The sequence below is a fragment of the Papio anubis genome, chromosome 19, assembly GCF_008728515.1.
Source record: "Papio anubis isolate 15944 chromosome 19, Panubis1.0, whole genome shotgun sequence".
NCBI classification, from domain to species: Eukaryota; Metazoa; Chordata; class Mammalia; order Primates; family Cercopithecidae; genus Papio; species Papio anubis.
Genome location: NC_044994.1, coordinates 39813842 through 39832354, shown reverse-complemented (window position 1 = coordinate 39832354; position 18513 = coordinate 39813842). Strand labels below are relative to the sequence as shown.

Sequence of the window (18513 nt, the reverse complement as noted above, 5' to 3'; positions counted from 1 at the left end):
CTTGGGGACCCCATTTCCCCATGTCCCATCCCTCTGTGATGACTTCACTGACCACTCCAGGTGGAATAGCTCCTTTCCTCAGTGCGGCTCACATGGCAGTTATTTACGTAGTGTCTGGCTTGACTGCTTAGTTGGGAGCTCTTGAAGGACAAGGATGCGATCTTCATCAGCACACCCCGAATCCCCCTAGAGCCTGTCCCACAGCAGCATTCAGGGCACAACAGCTGACGAGCCCAGGCCTGGACCAGGCTGCCTGACATGGAAGGTTCAGGGAGAACGTGGGCAAGGTAACTGAAGACCTCTGTTTCTGCTGGTCCTCCTTCATTTCTGTCAGTCCATGACTCTCTCAGCATTTAATTTGTGCCCTTTATTTCTTCTCCTGGACTGTTAGTTTACAGTCTTGTTAGGAGTAATTCAGCCACCCCAGAAATCAATGCCTTGTGACCTGTTGTGTGAAGTGCATGGGTTCCCTGAGACCTCCAGAGCAGCCCACAGGGCACAGAGAAGGGGGCAGTCTCTCCTGCGTCCTAAGTCGTGCCTCCCCCTGCTCCCTCCCTCTCCCATGCCACCCTCCCACCCTGATGTAGTAGGGCCATGATTCCTTTTGAGAAAAAGAGCATTAGTTATTGATTTCTTTCTTTTCTTTCTTTTTCTTTTTCTTTCTTTCTTTTTTTTTTTAAGACAGGGTTTCACCCTGTTGCCCAGGCTGGAGTGCAGTGGTGCAATCTCGGCTCACTGCAGCCTCTGCCTCCTGGGTTCAAGCAATTCTCCTGCCTCAGCCTCCCGAGGTGCTGGAAGTACAGGCACACGCCACCATGCCAGTCTAATTTTTGTATTTTTAGTAGAGATGGGGTTGGCCAGGCTGGTCTCGAACTCCTGACCTCAAGTGATCCTCCTGCCTTGGCCTACCAAAGTGCTGGGATTATAGGCGTGAGCCACTGCCCCCAGCATGATTTTTTTTTTTTTTTTTTTAAATTCCAGGCTTGAGGCTCCTAGACAATCAGTCAGTTCATAATCCTCCAAGTCGCGAAGTACCCACCCCCAACAACTTTTATAAACCCCTGTCTTCCCACAAGATGACCTTGACTTTCTTTCTGCCTCCTTTGCTGAAGCTGTTGACTGGTATCACCAGGATAAACACAGGCGTGGGCTGCCCGCAGGGAGCGGAGGTGCTGGGCCTGATTTATTCTCTAGACCTTGAGGGGATAGCTGATGGGGCAGGCTTCCTGGGCGGGATTACAAGGAGTCCTAGGGCGTCCTTGGGCGGTGTGTCTAGGGGGTCCAAGGGTGTTCTGAATCTGTGTGACTATAGTGAGCGGATGTGCTGGGGCATTCTTCCAGGGAGAGGGTCAGTAGTTTTCATCGGTTTCTCAAAGGAGCCTGTGAGTTTCAAAACTTTAAGGAGGCTGGCTTGGATGATCTCCGTCGAGGTCCTTCCTGCTTCAGCCTCTGCACTTAGGAGGTAAGAGTTTTGTTGGGAGCCACGGAGTGGAGACGCAGGCGGTGGCCAATTCCTAGGCGCCACCTGCTGGTGGTGGGGTGCATAGCACCTTTGGGCAATTGGAAAACAGGGCTGACTTTTTGTCTGGACAAGCCCTAGGAAAGGCTCTGGAAGGAGTTTTTGGAATCTGGGTGCAGCTGCCTTCGCTGCCAAGAGATGGAGAATGGTTCTGGTCCAAATCTGGAAGGGAAACCCTGGCAGGTCACATCCGTCCTCCTCGTTCACTCTGCACTTGGCTTCTGAGCCCCCTCAGGAGGCTGCGTGGGAGTTGAGAGTCAGGAACCAAGTTAGCCCTGGTCTGGTCTGAGTAGAGGGTGTGGCAAGAGTGACCTTGGGTTGGGGGGAGGAAATTCTGCCTTAACTGGGGTTAGAAGAGCTAAGGTATCCTGGCCAGACTTGAGAATAAAGGCAGAGCTTTGTACATCTCAGAAGGCTTCCCTCAAATCAACTCCTTCACCCTACTTCCATCTGGAGAGGCAGGTCCTGTCTAAGTCCAATTCACAGATAAGGACAGTTAGGCCCAACTAGGTGATGTGATTTGCCTAAGACTACACAGCTAGACGGATTTGGATCCAGTCTTTCCACTGGAAGTGCCACTGCAGATAAACACTCCCACCTTCCCCAGCCTCCCTGCCTCCTCCTTTGACACCCCAGCTTGGGCTGCCTGGGGTTAAGAGCCTGCATTTAGCTCAGCATGCTTCTGGTGGGTGGAGTCCAGGGGGAATGGTGAGAGTCCTGCTTTCCAGTTCCTTCCACCCTCCATGTGCAGTGGACCCATAGGATGAGACCAACTGCCTTGGGCCTAGGGCAGAGCAGGGCAGGAAGCTGAGGCCACCTCCTCAATAGGGGTGCTCCCTGTACCATCCTGCCTGAGGCTGGAAGGCAGCTGCTTTGGGATAACAAAAAGAAAGGCCCCAATTCCCACAGCAGAATGTAAAGCAATGGGGCTCAGCATCCCAGTGGGTGTTGGAGGCTGAATATACAATAGAAGCCATGGAAGGCTTGATCATCGAGTGACAGGTCCATGACATGTTACTGAATGTAAGTCAGGTTGAAGCTGGGAGGATGGTATTACAGAGCCCTTTGTCTTCCCAGCTTAGTTGCCCCTTCCTCTGGCGAGCATCCCTAATGGTCACTCTGAGTTTGGGAACCTTCCCCCATCTTCCTCCCTGGTACATGGAACTCACATGCTCATTGCATTTGACACTCTCCATTGTATTTTCCCATTTACTTGTCGGTAGCCCTCTTAGGCTCTGGGCATCTAAGGGTAAGACCCCGTTTGTCACATTTCACTATGGTAACCCAAGCAGTTAGCCCACAGCCTGGCACATGATAGGTGCGCACAAAAATGTGTTGAATGAGAAACAGACCCTATCACATAGTATCCTGGTCAGAGACAGAATTGTAGGGAAATTTCTAACCTGGACAAATATTCTGAGATGTTCAGAGGAGGACAGACAGCTACCAGGTTCCCCAGAAAGACAAAAAGGAGCAAGGATTCCTTGGTCCTCCCTCGAGTCCCAGCATGAGTGGGTCTCCTGGCTGCAGTGGTCGTGAGTTCTGTGTCTTGGTTGAGCTGTCTGTGCAGGATGCTGTGAGTTTGTGTGAAGTTCATGGCGATCCTGGAGGAAAGGCCTTTCTTTTCATGGCTCCATTCATTGTACTTTTTCTCTGGGTCAAAAAAAGGATATACTATCAGGCTTTCAGTAAATTTTAAAGAGTTATTGAATTTTAAATACATTTTAAAGAATGTTACACACGTGCACATGTAAAAGATATAAAAGATAAAAATAAAATGAATATATATCTACTGTGCATCAAGCTTAATAAATTGTTTTTATATGTATTGTATGTTTTTATTATTTAGTTCAAAATAATTACTAAATTTCCATTGTAATAACCTTGAAAACTCCCATGTTATCTCTTCCAAATCCCTCTGCCACCTCCGGAGGCTCCAGCATCCTAAATTGTATGTTTACTGTGTCCTTTTATTAAAAACTTATCACATGTGTATCTATCAAAAACAATACATTATTTAGTTTTGAATGTTTTTGAAATGTATTTAGGTGGCATCATATTGTATACATTCTTCTGTGACTGATTTGATCCATTCTGGTAAGTGTAGCTATGTTTGATTTCACCGCTGGTCAATATTCTATTTTACAACCAAATCACAGTATATTTATCTATACTCCTTTCTTTAGAATAATATTTTGATGGTATATGTGTTTCCTAGGTTTTTTTTCCTAGGTTTTCTTCTAGGATTCTTATAGTTTGAGGTTTTACATTTAAATCTTTAATCCATCTTGAGTTAATTTTTGTATGTGGTGAAAGGTAGGGGTCCAGTTTTTTTCTGCATACGGCTAGCCAGCTATCCCAGCACCATTTGTTGAATAGGGAGCCCTTTTCTCATTGCTTATTGCTGTTAACTTTGTTGAAGATCAGATGTCTATAGGTGTGTGGCTTTATTTCTGGATTTCTATTCTGTTTCATTGGTCTATATGTCTGTTTCTGCACCAGTACCATGCTGTTTTGGTTACTGAAGCCTTATTGTATAGTTTGAAGTTGGGTAATGTGATGCCTCCAGCTTTGTTCTTTTTGCTTAGGATTACTTTGGCTATTTGGGCGCTTTTTCAGTTCCATATTAATTTTAAAATAGCTTTTTCTAATTATGTGAAAAATGATGTTGGTAGTTTGGTAGGAATAACGTTGAATCTGTAGATTGCTATATGTAGTATGGCCATTTTAACAATATTAATTCTTCCAATCCATGAGCATAGAATTTTTTTATTTGTTGGTGTCATCTGTTATTTCTTTCAGCAGTGTTTTGTAGTTCTCTTTGTAGAGATCTTTGACTTCCTTGGTTTGAGATATTTCTAGGGTTTTTTTGGTTTTGTTTTGTTTTGTTTTTTGCAGCTATTGAAAATGGGGTTGCCCATTATGGAAAACAGTGTGGCGATTCCTCAAGGATCTAGAACTAGAAGTACCATATGACCCAGCCATCCCATTACTGGGTATATACCCAAAGGATTATAAATCATGCTGCTATAAAGACACATGCACACATATGTTTACTGCGGCACTATTCACAATAGCAAAGACTTGGAATCAACCCAAATGTCCATCAGTGACAGACTAGATTAAGAAAATGTGGCACATATACACCATGGAATACTATGCAGCCATAAAAAAGGATGAGTTCGTGTACTTTGTAGGGACATGGATGCAGCTGGAAACCATCATTCTCAGCAAACTATTGCAAGAACAGAAAACCAAACACCGCATGTTCTCACTCATAGGTGGGAACTGAACAATGAGATCACTTGGACTCGGGAAGGGGAACATCATACACCGGGGCCTATCATGGGGAGGGGGGAGGGGGGAGGGATTGCATTGGGAGTTATACCTGATGTAAATGACGAGTTGATGGGTGCTGACGAGTTGATGGGTGCAGCATGCCAACATGGCACAAGTATACATATGTAACAAACCTGCACGTTATGCACATGTACCCTAGAACTTAAAGTATAATAATAAAAAAAAAAAAAAGAAAAAAAGAAAAAAAGAAAATGGGGTTGCCTTCTTGATTTGGCTCTCAGCTGGAACATTAATGATATACAGAAATGCTACTGATTTTTGTACATTGATTTTGTATCCTGAAACTTTACTGAAGTTGTTTTTCAGTTCTAGGAGCCTTCTGGTAGAGTCTTCAGGGTTGCCTAGGCATAGAATTATATTGCCAGTGAAGAGACATAAGTTTGACTTCTTTTTCTGTTTGGATGCCATTTATTTCTTTCTCTTGCCTGACTGCTCTGGCTAGGACTTCCAGCAGTAAGTTTTTGTAGATGCTTTTTATTGAAGAAGTTTCATTAATTTCATAGTTTTCTGAGGTTCTTTTTTTTAAAGTGGGAATGGATGTTGAGTTTTGTCAAATGTTTTTCCTGTGACTATTGAGATGATTAAATGATTTTTCTTTTTCAGTTTGGTGAGTTACATTGATTATTGAATGCTAAGCCAACCTTGGTTTCCTTATGTAAACCCCACTTGGTTATTAAGTATTATCTTTTATAATATATATTGCTTGATTTGCCAATTTTTTGTTTAGAATTTTTACATGTATGTTCAGGAAGGATATCAGTTTGTAGTTTCCCTATCTCTGTAGTTTTATTTTTTTTTTTTCTTGTCTGGTTTTGGTATCAGGGAAATGACTTCATAGAAGAAGTTTGAAAGTATCCTTTTTTCTTTAACTTTCAATTGGCTACAATTAATACTATTTTTTTTCTTAAATAAAAATTATTGGTAGAATTCACCAGTGAAACTCTCTGGGTTTGGAGGTTGTTTTTTGTGGGAGAAGGGAGAGTTAAGCATATTTAATTCTTTAGTAGATATTCAGGCTATTTCTTTTTGAGTGAGCTTTGGGAATTATATCTTTCAAGGAATTTATACATTTCATGTAAGTTGTCAAATTTATTGGCATAAAGTTGCTAATAACATTTCTTTGTTATCCTTTTAATATCTGCAGAATCTATAGTAATGTCACCTCTCTTATTTCTGATAATGTTAATGTGTGTTTTCCTTCTTTTTTTCTTGATCAGCTTAGCTAGAGGTTTATTAACTTTGTTGTTTTTCCCATAGAACCTGCTTTTTGTTTAATTAACTTTCTCTATTTTTTTTTTTCTGTTTCTGTTCTGATCTCTGTTTTTCCTTCTGCTCACTCTAGGCTTACTTTCATCTTCTTTTTCTAGTTTCTTAATATGAAAGCTGAAGTCATTTATTTGAGAGTGTTCTCTTAAATACGCAGTTAGTATTATAAATTTCCTTCTAGGTACTGCGTTAACTGTGTATTAAAACTTTTGATATATATTATTTTCACTTTGATTCCGTTCAAATTTCCTTTTAGATTTCTTATTTGAATCACATTTGTTTAGAAATGGGCTTCTTGTGGATATTTCAGAGATATTTCTGTCCTTGATAACTAAATTCTTTTGTTGTCAGAGAACATACACCCTATGACTTATATCCTTTGAAATTTATTACACATATTTTATGGCCCAGAATATGGTCATGGGCATTTGAAAAAAATGTTTATTCTGTTGTTGTTAGGTGGAATGTTCTATAAATGTCAAATAGGTCAATTTTTTGTGAGGTATTTTTGCTGGGTATAGAATTATAGGTTAACACATTTTTTAAAAGTATTTTTAAAGTATTGTGGGTACTATCTTCTCATTTCCATTGTTTTCAGTGAGAAATCTTCTGTTATTCTTCATTTGTTTATTTATTTCTATTTATTTTATTTTTTTTGAGAGAGGGTCTTACTCTGTTGTCCAGGCTGGAGTGCAGTGGTGTAATCATAGTTCACTGCAGCCTCAACGTCCCCAGGCTCAGGTTATCCTCCAACTTCAGCCTCCCAAGTAGCTGGAACTATAGGCATGTGCCATCATGCACAACTAATCTTTGCATTTCTTATAGAGACAGAGTTTTACTGTGTTGCCCAGGCTGGTCTCGAACTCCTGAGCTCAATGGATCCACCCACCTCAGCCTCCCCAAATGCTGGGATAACAGGCATGAGCCACTGTGCCAAGCTGTTATCCTTTATTTGTTCCTTTGTTCATTTCCCCACCTTGTCTATTTTTAAGATTTTCTTTGGCGTTAGTTTTGAATAATACTATTATGATGTGCCTTGATATGATTTTATTTATATTTCTTGTGCTGTAGCTTTCTGAAATTCTTGTTCTGTATGTTTGTGGTTTTCATTAAATTTGAAAAAGTTTGGCCATTATGTCTACAACAATTTTTTTCTGCCCTCCTCCCTACTTTGGAAATGCAATTTCATAAATATTAAATTGCTTGAAATTGTCTCATATCTCACTAATTTTCTTACAACTTCTTTTGGATTCTTTTTTTCTGTATGTTTCATTTCAGATAGTTACTATTGCCATATTTTCAAGTTTACTTATCCTTTCTTTTGTAAAGTCTAATCTGCCATTAATCCCATTCAGTGCATTTTTCATCTCAGATATTGTATTAATTTCTGGAAAACCAGATATTGTTTTAATCTCTGGAAGTTCAATTTAGCTCTTTTAAAATATCTTCCATGTCTCTATTAAAGTGTGTGAACATCTGTAATATAGTTATAATAACCGTTTTAGTGGACTTGTTTGCTAGTCTTAACATCTATGGCATTTTGGGGTTAGTTTTAATTTATTGGCTTTTCTTATCTTTAGAGGTTGCATTTTTCTGCTTCTTTGCATGCCTGGTAATCTTTGACTGGATATCACACATGTGAATTTTACATTTTATGTGATGGATGGTTTGCATGTCTATAAATATTCTTTATTTTGTGATGCAGGTGAACTAGTTGGAAACAGATTGACTCTTTGGGTCTTGCTTTTAAGATTTATTAGGCAGGACTAGAACATTTTTTAGTTTAGGGCTAATTATTCCCCACTACTGAGGCAAGGTCCTTCTAAATGCTCTACCCAAATGTCCAATAAAATATATTTTTCAGGCTGGGCGCGGTGGCTCATACCTGTAATCCCAGCACTTTGGGAGGCTGAGATGGGTGGATCACGAGGTCAGGAGATCGAGAGAATCCTGGTTAACATGGTGAAAACCCGTCTCTACTAAAAATACAAAAAATTATCTGGGCGTGGTGGCGGTGCCTGTAGTCCCAGGATATAAATCCCAGGATTTATAAGTCCCAGAGTATATAAATCCCAGGATTTATATATGTTAAAAAATATATAAAATATACATATTTTGTATGTATATAAATATATATATATATATTTTTCAGTCTAGCTGGTGGAATCAGGCACTCTTCATCTTAATCCTCTCAGATGCTTTCCCCCCAAAACGTAGGTAGTTTCCTCAGATGTATGTATTTATTTGTACTATACTGAATAATCAAAAAGAAACCCTTTACAAACCCTTGAAATTCTTTTTTTCCTTTTTTGAGATGGAGTTTTGCTCTGTCGCTCAGGCTAGAGTGCAGTGGCATGATCTTGGCTCACTGCAACCTCCGCCTCCTGTGTTCAAGCGATTCTCCTGCCTTAGTCTCCCGAGTAGCTGGGATTACAGGTGCCTGCTACCACGCCCGGCTGATTTTTGTATTTTTAGTAGATGGGGTTTCGCCACATTGGCCAGGCTGGTCTCAAACTCCTGACCTCAGGTAATCCACCTGCTTCGGCCTCCCAAAGTACTAGGATCACAGGTGTGAGCCACTGCACCCGGCTCGGCATTTTTATATAAGAACCTTTGAACACTTAATGTATTCTCCTTCTGACATATGTTGTTATCTATTTCATTTCTATTTGTTAAGTATAAACATCATTATTTTTGTTTTATATAATTTATGTTTGTTTATATATGTTATTTTTCATTGCTCTTCATTCCTGAGTTTCTACCTGGAATAATTTTCTTTCTGCCTAAAGAACACTTTTTAGTATTGTCCTTAGTGTTGGTCTGCTTTGATGAGTTTCTCTAGTTTTTCTACGTTTGAATATATGTTTATTTCACTTTCATTCTTGAAGAATATTTTTGCTGGGTATAGAATTCCAGATCAGCAGTTATTTTCTTTCAGTACTTAGAGATATCTTCCAATAGTCTCTGGCTTCCAATTTTTTTGTTAGGAGGTTTTTAAAAGATAAAAGATAATTTCCCTTTTCCTTTTAGCTGCTTCTTATTTTATTTATGTTTATGTTTTTTTTTTTTTTTTTTTTTTTTTTTTTTACCAATTAACCATCTGGTTTTAATTCTTGTATTGAGTTTGAACAAGTCTCAACCATTTTCCCTTCAAAGATTGCTTCTGTTTCATTGTTTTTTCTCTGAGATTAGAATTGCATGTATGTTTGACTTTCTTATTGTATTCCTTATTTCTCTTATATGCTTATGTGTTTTCATCTCCTTTATCTCTCCATAATTCATTTTATTTTTTGACCATTGTTATCTTTTACTAATTTTTTTTTCACCCTTTTCTAATCAGTTGTTACACACATTCATTAAATTCCTAATTTGGGTTATTTTAGCTCTCAGTTCTTGAATTTATAATAAGGAATTTTAAATATTATTTTGTTTTTTTTTTTCCTGAAATTCTACATTTGTGTCTTCATTTTATTGAACAATAAAACATGCTGATCTTTTCCCCATGAAAAGTAATGTCTTCTCTACCACATTGCACCTGTACTGTTGATGTTCTGAACATAAATTCAGTCTTTCACTTTATGTTGTTAGTTTCTGCTTATCAGTCTAAAATTTCCAGGTCTTTTGCAGTCTTAACTTGGCCCATGATTTTATTAGGAGGCCAGGAAATCAGCAGAAAGGACTCTAATTCAAAGAACAATCAACTTGATTCTCTTCTGACACAAGATTTTCATGCCTGAAGGCATCTGAAAAATAAGTTTAGCATGGAATCCAGGAATGCCACATCCATGATGGCAAATCTATTAACTGTAAATTCAGCAAATAAAGGAAAGTTCCTGCTATTAAGGAACTTATCATCTAACTTGGGAGACAAAAAGAACACAGATTAAGTAATTAGTAGGACATATTAAAAATATGCAGTTGGCAGAACTAACGATGAAGTGCAGCTCCTGAGTGTGCCTCACTTTCTGGTCTCTAGATGGAGATTCTGAGGACTAGGATAGTTTTGAAAGGCCCCCTGTGTGCTGTTACTAGGAATAAGAAGAAGGGTCCCACGATGAATTACTTTCTTAAAACTTTAATTAATTCATTTATCCATTCAGCAAACATTTTTGGACATTATTATATCCCAGGCACTGAATGCTGTACTGGCCCCACTGGTGAACAAGATGGGCTGGCTCCCTGCTCTCATGATCCTTACATTCCGGACACTCCTGATGGTGGACCAGAGCCAGAAGGGAAGGAGTACGGCTGGAGGAGGCCTTGCAGAGGAGCAGCCTGAGAGGAGTGATTGGGCCCGTGACCCTGATCATGATCTGCCATCTCATCTCCCCAGAACAGTTGGCCCTTTTTAGGGGTTGAGATCCTGGAGGTTCTGCCTGCCAAGGACACAGTGCTCACAGATGGCCTCACCCTCACCTTCTGGGTTTGGTGCAGGGATTGGGGTGGGGATCAGAAGCCAACCACCTCTTCTGTCTGTGATATGAGCCAGATTGTGATGTTGAGATCAGCAACTGTATCTTTTCATCTCTGAATCTCCAAAGCCTGACACATTGTAGGTGCTCAGTGCATGTTTATCACTGAAAGATGTTACCTGGAGAATTACCTGAGGTCCCTACCTTTAAGCACTTTGTGTTATCTCCAGTTACAGATGAGGCCTTGGTCCTGGTCACAGAACCTACATTTTATGCAGAGCCCTACTCAGTTCTTACTTCTTCCATTACTTTGTCATAATTCCAATTCATAGTTGGGGGGTTAACCTTTTCCTGAATTCTTTTTTTTTGTGACAGAGTATCTCTCTGTCACCAGACTGGAATGCAGTGGCACGATCTTGGTTCACTGCAGCCTCCGCCTCCCAGGTTCAAGCGATTCTCCTGCCTCAGCCTCCCAAGTAGCTGGGATTACAGGCACCCGCCACCATGCCCAGCTAAATTTTGTATTTTTAGTAGAGATCAGGTTTCACCATGTTGACCAGGATGGTCTTTATCTCCTGACCTCGCGATCCGCCCCTCTCGGCCTCCCAAAGTGCTGGGATTACAGGCGTGAGCCACTGTGCCTGGCCACCCTTTTCCTGAATTCTTACAAGACTAAGCCTGAATTAATCATTTTATCATTTCAACAATAGCATCCATCTTAATGTCACTTACCCTCTACCAAGCACTCTGCTGAATGTTCTAATACTTCAGTTCTTTACAACATCCCTTTGAGACAGGCATCTTTATTAATCCTATGTTACAAAAGAGAAATCTAGGGCTTACAGAGGTTAAATAATGTACATGGAGTAGCACAGCTAGTAAGTGCCAGAGTTAGGATTTGAACCTTAGATGATCTGACTCAGAAGTCCGTACCCACAAGCCTCATGCTATACTGCTTCTGTTTGCACCGTGTTAGGCTCAGTTCCCCACTGGAAGGCAAGTGCTTTCCAGTGCAGGGAGCACATCTCAAGGTTTTGCTTGTTTGTCTTTGTGCTTTCCTGCCCACCTGTGAAGGCCTGGCATAATGCCTGTGTATGGTTGATAATCAGCAAAGACTCGCGGCGCTGAAATTTCACTTGCGGCACTGTCAGGCTGCAGGCTGCCACTAGGTGGTGCTACATTCCAGGGAGTGGACAGTGACTGGCCATTTGGCCGGCAAGAGGCAGGGTTCTGATAGCTCTGACAGGGGGAGTGGAGTGGTCCATTCAGAAATGGGAAGGCTGGGGCCGTGGAGGAGGGAGATTTCATGCCTCCTGAGAGGATATGAGGGGAGAGAGAATCTACTACCCAACTGGTGCATAATGCTGCATCCCAAGAGGGACTGCAGTTAGAAAAGCGGGCTGGCCAGACAACAGAGGGGCCAGAGACTGCGTCTGCAGCCCACAGAGGTGGGATGGAATCAAATCAAGGTCATAGGCCATCAGAAAATCTACCAGGCTCTTGGTAGAGAGGCCCTGGTCTGCCTTTCTGACCAGGACAATGGGAGGCAAATGGCCAAATCAACATTTTAATTCCACTCGCATTCAGATGTGAGGCTCCCCACCTTCTAGTTGGGCCTTCAGGCCACTGATGTTTCAGGTGCCCAGGGGACAAATGTGCAGTGACTGATTCTAGACCCTGGCCCTCCAGCTCCCGCTACCTGTCTATTCTCCTCTTCCACGCTCCCCTCTGGCACGTTGTAAGTGGAGCCACGTTTTGGTGGAGAAAGGTGGAGAAAGGAGTTTAGTGCTGTGTACCAGATTGGGATGGAAAGTGTTGATGGCAGAGTTCAGATATGGATGGGTCTCTGCAGGCTGTCCTAGTCAGGGAGGGCTTCCTGGAGAGGGAGGTCCCAGTGGACAGGTGGGGTCTGATCCTGTAGCCTTGAGCGTCAGGCCTTGGTGTTTGGCAGTGGTTTAGCTTAGCAGGAAGAGCAGAGTATGTTAGGAGATTTGGGCATTGGCCACAGGCTAGCTGTGGGCAGTGACTGCATCCCAGCCTCAGTTTCCTCTTCTGAGGGGTGACCATATTTATTGCCCACACCAGGATGATCTTGTGAGTGAAAGGAATTATTAATTGCCCTGGGTCAAAGGCAGAAACTGGGACAGCTGTCTGGGAAAACCAGAATATAAGGTCACCCAATTTCTATGTAAAATGAGTTGCCTTCTAAGGACCATCAACTCGAGGTTCCCTGATTTCTGACTCTAAGGGAAGCACACAGTAGGGACACAGAAATGAGGCCAGAATGTCCTGGTTCTGTCACATTCTAGGATGCGTGGAAGATTTGAGTGATGCTCAGTCATGAATCCATGGATCTAGTCATTCAATCCAGCCATCCATCCATGAGTCACACAGAACCAACAAGTCTGTGGGAAGCCCCTGGGTCCCAGGCTCTGGAAGGCTGCACAGACATACTGCTGTTCTCAGGGAAGAGCTGAGGCGCCCTTTCACCCGGCAGGGCTCTTTTGTGCTGGAGTTGGGTCCTTCCCTGCCCGCCTTTCTGGTCCTACCCTAGCTCTGCCCCTGAGGAATTCTTGACTTTCCACGCTCCTTTCCTTGGTCCCCTGGTGCACAGAGTATGCTGCACCCCCCGACCCCAGGAGGTTTGCTAGGAAGCACTTGGGATGGCCCCTGGTTCTGTCTGGCCCTGCCTTACCCACCCACCCTCATCCCACCCCAGCCTCTGCAGCCTAACAACCCCATGACAAATTATCCCATGGCGAAGTTAAATTGGCTGCTGCATCCAATACCGTGGATTATAGAGAAAGCAAAATACATAGCTCATTAACTCAAATCCCAGCCCCTCCCCCAGCCTCGTTTTTTCTTCATCCCTCCTCTACTTATCTCTGGAGAAGAGGCCTGGCCAGAGGACTGCCTCCTCTTCCCTCTAAGGACTTCTTGGGAGAGGAAGGGACTTGAAGGTAGTGGACATGGGTTTTCAGGACGCCAGGACCCGGTGAGCACTCTCGCACTGCATGGGATCCACCAGCAGAGGGCGCCACGGCACAGCGGGACCCGCAGGAAAGACGGAGACCCGCGGGGAGGGACTCCTGGAGGATGGAGTGGACGCTGGCAGGGGAGAGCTTCCTCCCCAGGACTTTCACTTATATTAAAACAAGGGCAAGCAGGGCAGATCTCGCCCTGGAGACGCTTTCTGGAGCAGGGAAGGGGACTGCCCCGCCGAGAGCCAGGGCCATGCCACAGCAGCAGGGCTGTGGCGTGGAAGGAGGGGAGTTGCGCCGGTGCGGGCGCCCTTGTCTTGAACTGGCCCGGGGCTTCTGGTTTCTGCGGACTGCAGGGGTGGCGGCACCAGGGCAGCAGGCTGGGGAAGGAGGCTGGGATCCGTGTTGGGTGGGACACTTGTTGCTTGAGAAGATGTCCTTCTCCCCGATTCAAGGGCTCACCTGTGGCCAAAGATAGGGAAGAACCCTGCTTTCAGAGGGTCATGAAGAATTCATCTGGCCTTTGTGCCCGCCTGCCTGTGAACTCCAGCCGAGACAATAGCAGGGCTGGGGGCTTTTGTCTCCCTCCCGGCAGAGGCAGTGTCAAGTGTTGGCCACCTGTGGGCGGGGAGCACCCCTCTCTTGGGAGAGGGGCAGTCCTGTAACTTGACAAGGGGCACCAAATTCAGGGCTAATTAATTGGAAATTAAATTTTCCATGTGGCTGGGCCAGAAACAATTGGGGACGGGGACCTAAAGTCAGGAGAGGCCATTGGAAAGAGGGAAGGTGTATATGGTGTGCATCTCCACTAACGTTACACTGTGGAGGAAGCAGGGTGTGCCCCCAAGACACACAGTCAGAAAATCAACCAACAAACAAACAATTCAACAACAGAATGGTGGCCGTACAGAGCATGCTTTTCTAGTGAGGAGGCAGGCCAACGAAGGCCCCTCACTCCATAGTTTCAGGCACCCACCATGTGCTTGACACTGTGCCATGTCCATCAACAATGCATGTGCTGCCTGAAATTCCACCATTAGAAATTCATTTCTTTGTGACTTTACAACTGTTTAATTAACTTAGCATTTATTGAACTCACATTATATGCTGGGTACAATTTCACATGTGGGGCTGCATCAGGGAACAAAAGGCAAACTGCCTGCTTTTGTGGAGCCTCTAGTCCAGTGGGGAAGACAAAGATAAATAAATAGATGTATTATTTGTAAGGTGAAGGCATTCTGTGTGGGGCACCGTGGGCTGTTCTTTTAGATAGGGTGGTCAGGGTAGGCCTCATGGAGGGGCACTTGAGCAGCCATCTGAAAGCTGTGAATGAGCCACATGGCTGTCTGCGGGAGGGCATTGTAGGCAGAAGGAAGGGCAGCGGTGCAAGATGGGACTGTGCTTGGTGTCTATTGAGTGGACCAGCCTGGCTGGAGCAGAATGAGCAAGGAGGAGAAATGTAGAAGCTGTGGTTGGATTCAAGCATGTGGGGCCTTGGAGGCCATTGAGAGGACTTTGGCTTTAATGGTGAATAAAATGGGCTGTGAGTGTTTTGAGCAGGGAGGGACCTGATTCGACTCAAGTTTCACCAGGTCATTGTGGCTGCCATGTGGCAGGTGGAGGGGTAGAGGCGGGGACATGGGGCAAGCGGGGAGGCCAGTTAGAAGCTACAGCAATAGTCCAGATATGAGATGGCGTTCCCAGACCCCATCGGCGATGCTACTGCTTCTGTGTTTGGTGGTGGGGCCAGTCCCTCATCTAAGTCCTTCTCAGCCCTAATAGAGATGCCCCCACCTGCCCCACCTGGCTGTGCCAAAGCCTGCCCTGGAATTGAGACGGTGACACCCTCCCTGCCCTGCCCCTTTCCCTTGAGAGAAGCCTCAGAGCCTGTCTAGCGGTCCAGAGGGCTGGTTCCTCCTCCCAGCTCTGACTCAGTGAGTGTTTCCAGCCATTTGTTTCACACCTCTGTGCTTCAGTTTCCTCATATAAAACTGAAAAGTGGCCGGGCGTGGTGGCTTATGCCTGTAATCCCAGCACTTTGGGAGGCCGAGGCTGGTGGATCACGAGGTCAGGAGATTGAGACCATCCTGGCTAACATGTGAAAACCTGTCTCTACTAAAAATACAAAAACATTAGCCAGGTGTGGTGGTGCGTGGCTGTAGTCCCAGCTACTTAGGAGGCTGAGGTAGGAGAATCGCTTGAACCCGGGAGGTGGAGGTTGCAGTGAGCCAAGATCACGCCATTGCACTCCAGTCTGGGTGACAGAGCAGGACTCCATCTCAAAGAAAAAAACCCAAAAAACAAAAAACTGCTGAGTACATTGCCAGTTCTAGGCCAGGCGTGGGCCTGTAGACATGAGTAGGCTCTCCAGGAGTCCGTGGGTCCTGCAGAAGGGCGAAAAGGAAACAGATGCGTGGGACACCATAGGTATTAGGGACTCGGTGATATTTTTAAAGTGTGCCAGGAACCTGTGGGAAGGAGAGACTGGACCGATTCTGCCTGGAGCAGGGAGAGAATGTTTCCTGGAGGAGGCAGCTGTTAAACTGAGGCTGGAAGGAGAAGTCAGTGTTCACTAGGTGGAGAGTAGGAAATGGTGTATCTGGCAGAGAACAGCAGGTGCTAGGTTTGGAGATGCAAAAGTGACAGTTAAAAGATATCACCTTAAAATTATTAAATTTTAGAACCAGAAGGGAACTTGGAGATCATGAAATGCAGTGGTTTTTTCAAACATCTTTTGGTCTTATTTCAAGCATATGTTCAATTCCATTGTATAAACCAGATAATATTAATAGCTAACATTTATTGAGTGTTTACCGTATGCCAGACACTTTATCTGTGTTAATTCAATTACTTTGCCTGTGTTAATTCAGTGCTTTACCTGTGTTAATTCAACTACTTTTCCCAACAATCCTTTGAGTTAGGTTACTACTACTAACATCCCAATTTTATAGATGAGGAAAATGAGGCACAGAGGAGTTAAGAAACTTGCTCATGGTCACACAGTGTCAGTGAAAAGGCTAGGAATTGAACCCAGGTAGCCTGGTTCCTAGCCTAGGCATGTGGTCCACCAGGCCGTATGGCCTCTGTAGAGGTGAAGGTGGAGCTGCTTGTTTAAGGAGGGATGGGACCCAGAAGCCCTTGTCCCCTCCTCATCCACACATTTCCCACCAAGACCCATGGATAGAACCTGCCAGCAAGAGGCTCCCTCTGAAACCACTGATTTAGATCAATCATATGATAGAGAAGCCATATTTCTCAGGTTATGCCATAGATTCCAAGGTTGTCCTATAATGATGGGTAAGTCAGGGAAGGTTTTCTGGGGGAGGGGGGGAATGCCCATTTCCTGTCATCAATGCCCATTCTCTTACCTTGTGGGGTGTTTTCTAGCAAAAGCTTCAGCCTTGTGGGAAGGCTGCATGGGGGTTGGCAGGACAGCACATGCCTTGGTTTCCAGCCAGGACTCCTTGGTCGGCTTTTTTTCAGCACTGAAGTACTCAGGTCCCAGGCCTGGGGACAGAGGCAGGAGGAGCAAGACTCTCAGCGGACTCTATCTGGTTGGTGATTGGCAGGTGGAGATGAGGAGCATCTGGGAGGTCTGCAGGTCCCGGGCATCAGTGCAGTGCCAGGGCATCAGTGCAGGTCCCAGGCAGGGCATCAATGCAGCACCAGGGCATCAGTGCAGTGGGTAGGAGGGACAACCCTCTTTACATTGACCACCCCCTCAGCTTGCTTTAAAACAGAAGAGGGTGGGATTTTGCCCTGGTGTCAGGAAGGGGTACGGTTACGTGAGGGCTGGTGGCCACCCCTCCCTGTTCCCCTTACTGAGGGATTGGGGGGTACTAGAAACCCTCCGAGCTTCCAGGTCTTCATTCTAAGCCTCTAGTGTCAGCTTCCAGGGGCCAGTGGAGACCCTGCCTCCTCCAGGGGTCTTTCCTGACCTCCTAGCCAGCAGGGTCCTCTGTCCCGCAGGGCATCAGTGGATCCCTCTCTGGTTCTTGCTGGTACTTTTGGCCACAGCTTTATGCCCTGCTTTCCTATCCCCAGGTGCTGTTTCCCCCAGGTCGGCATCCAGCCTTTTCCGGGCATTGATTCATCCAGCATTTAGTGAGTAGCTACTCCAGGCGTCAGGCACCAAGAGGGGCCTGCCCCTCAGCAGTTCCCAGTGTGGTGTGTGCATGTGCATCTATGTACACATGTATATGTCTGTACGTACGTGTACATGTATGTGTATGCATATATACGAGCATGTGTGTATATGTGTGCATGTGTGTATGCATATATGTATATGTGTATATGTGTGCATGTGTGTAGGTATATGCAAGTATGTGTATATGGATGTGTGTGTGTGCATGTTTGTAAACATGTATATGTGTTTATATCTGTGTGTGTGTATATGTATGTGTATGCATGTATATGTGTATGTGTGTATAAGTGTATGAATATGTGTATGTATGTCTATGCATATGTGTGTATAAATGTGTGTATGTATACGTGTATAAGTGTATGCATGCATATGAGTATGTGTGTATGTATATGTGTATATAAGTGTATATGTGTGTGTATAAATGTGTGTATGTATGTATAAGTGTGTATGTATATGTGCATGTGTGTATGTATGTATATGTATAAATGTGTGTATGTATATGTATAAGCGTGTATATGTATGCATGTGTGTATGTATGTATATGTTAGATGTGTGTATGTATGTATATGTTTGTGTTTGCATGTGTGTGTATATGTGTGTATCTGTGTAAGACTGACAGCTGAGCAGGGAGATCAAGTCAATGACTGTGGTTTGGTCTAAGGAAGGCTGAGACACACACAAGCTGAGGTCCCAAACTTACCCTGAAAACCGAGGCCAAGCCCAGTAGCGTTTGAGACAGGGATGAAAGGCTCTTGTTAACGACCCTGTCAGTGGTCTGCAAATCCACCAGAAAGACGCAGCGTCCTTGTTAATTTCAGGCCTCTCAAAAGC

At 44.3% G+C, this 18513-nt stretch overlaps 1 long non-coding RNA gene across 1 annotated transcript in view; it reads left to right on the top strand.

The window, feature by feature from the left end:
* The window catches only part of LOC103879725, a 70014-nt gene extending 59018 nt beyond the window's left edge, over nucleotides 1-10996 (top strand). The window contains exon 6 of the long non-coding RNA XR_004180070.1: nucleotides 10276-10996. This is a non-coding gene — a long non-coding RNA (uncharacterized LOC103879725). The remainder of the gene's footprint in view (nucleotides 1-10275) is intronic.
* Nucleotides 10997-18513: the final 7517 nt, after the last annotated feature.